The sequence below is a fragment of the Nicotiana attenuata genome, unplaced genomic scaffold (assembly GCF_001879085.1).
Source record: "Nicotiana attenuata strain UT unplaced genomic scaffold, NIATTr2, whole genome shotgun sequence".
NCBI lineage: Eukaryota > Viridiplantae > Streptophyta > Magnoliopsida > Solanales > Solanaceae > Nicotiana > Nicotiana attenuata.
The window spans coordinates 164,418-166,622 of NW_017672788.1; positions in this window are offsets into that span (position 1 = coordinate 164,418).

Below are 2,205 nucleotides of genomic sequence, written 5' to 3' on the forward strand. Positions count from 1 at the left end.
ATTGGAATTTGGTCCGAGCCTCGAGTTTGGACCATGTGGGCCCGGTGTCGGATTTTGCTATTTTTGGAAGAATGGTAGGAACTTCATTTCTAGGCTATGGGATTATGTTGTAGAGCCTCATTTGATATTATTGAATTAATTATGATTAGATATCATTGTTTCGGAGTCGAATTCTAGAGGAAAGGCGGTGTTAGAGGCTTGATTGCTATCCTCGGACCGAGTAAGTGTTCGATCTAACTTTGGCTTGAGGGAATAGGATTAAAGTATCATAAATGCTATTTGTTAATTAATCGAGTACGGTGTATAGGCGTGGTGACGAGTGTCTATACGCCGGAGTCTAGCATGACCGTGGGTCTTTGTTTGTACTTGTTTTTGAGATGATTTGGAATTCTTCTGAGCTACAACATGTTTTTCTGCAAATGTGAAGAGTTTGAGGATAAGTTGTGAAATATTAATATTTTGGAGCATTGGCTCGAGTGATAAATACCATTGAGTAAGAGATGAACGTATTGAAAAGAGTTGTGATTAATCCCTTGCCGGGATGGTTTGATTACAGTGAGTAATGCCCTTGCCGGGTTGTGAAAGATATTGTTATTGTTCCCTTGCCGGAACTTGGTTGTTATTTGTGTTATTCCCTTGCTGGGATAGTTCATATTACTTGTTTATTCCTCTTGCCCGTTTGGTTGTGACTGTTATTTGGGTGAGGAAGAGTGAAATTGCATGAAGGGTCATTCCGTGCTATTCTTGATTATATTTGCACGAAGGGTCATTCCGTGCTATGTTTTTGACTACTTATGCATGAAGGTACATTCTGTGCTCTGATTTGATTATATTTGCACGAAGGGTCATTCCGTGCCATGAGATGAGAGCTACGTGAGGGAAAGCACGAAGGGTGATGCCGTGCATTTTATTTGATTGCTTTGGGTGAGATTGAGAGTAAAAGCACGAAGGGTGATGCCGTGCAACTATTGGATTTCTTATTGTTTGATAATTATTGTTGTGCCATGTTTCTTAATTACGCTGATGAACTTTATATCCAAATTGTACTTTCCCCACAGCATGTTTCCCTCCCTTTTAACTGTTTAGTTTTGGTATTTTCTTTCCTTTTGTTGCATATTTGTATATAAAAATTGTACAGGTTGGTTTGGTAGTCCTGTCTAGCCTCGTCACTACTTCGCCGAGGTTAGGCCAGACACTTACCAGGACATGGGGTCGGTTGTGCTGATGCTACACTCTGTGCATTTCTTTGTGCACAGATCCAGGAGTAGCTTTTGGACAGCAGCAGTAGGATTCTCATCCGGGAGCTATCTTCAGTCCAGGGACTCTCGAGGTAGCCTAGCTGGCGTTCGCAGGCCGAAGTCCCTTTCCTTATTTCAGTTTGTTTTCATTGTACCGAAACAGACATGTGTATTTCTTTCATTCAGACCTGTTGTAGTATTCTATAGTAGTCCGTGAGCTAGTGACACCAGATTTTGGGTAGGGATGTGTTTCAAAACTTCCGCCTTTTTATATCTTTTGTTAAACTTAAAGTCTTCCGCATTTCTTTAACTGTTGTTAGTATATTATATTGTTGAGGTTAAATAGCGAATGTTTAATGTATGGCTGGCCTAGCTCCGTTAGTAGGCGCCATCACGACGCCCGATGGTGGGAAAAATCCGGGTCGTGACACAAATACACAGTTGTCAGGAAATAAAATCAAGAGAGTATTTAAGAAGAAGAAAACAACATAAGGTGTTTGTAAATGTAACACTTGGAGAAATCAAGAACTGTCTGATTAGTCTTATTAGTAGTTTTATTAGTTATGAACAATGTATTTTAATCATTTCAAGTTATTTATGCTATTTCACTTTTCTGTTTTACTTAGTTTACAAATTTTATACTTATGGACAAGATATTTTAAGCTTTTCATGGTTCTTTCTGGTAGTAAAGTTTGCCTATTCAACTGCGTATATTGTTTCTGGATGTATATTAATATTTTATCTCATTTTAGAATGTCAGCCTATAAATAGTATTGAATCAAAATGTAGTAGATCATGCTACTTTCAATTGAATTTTCAGGGCCTGGAGAATTGGGTTATTTCAATGGGACTCATCTTATGGATGCATAGAGGAATATTAGAAGAACTCTCTGTATTTTCTTTTTATAGATGGATTATAGTGATGACACTCAAGGTGTATTTTAATCTTTCATTCTTGACAGTGTCT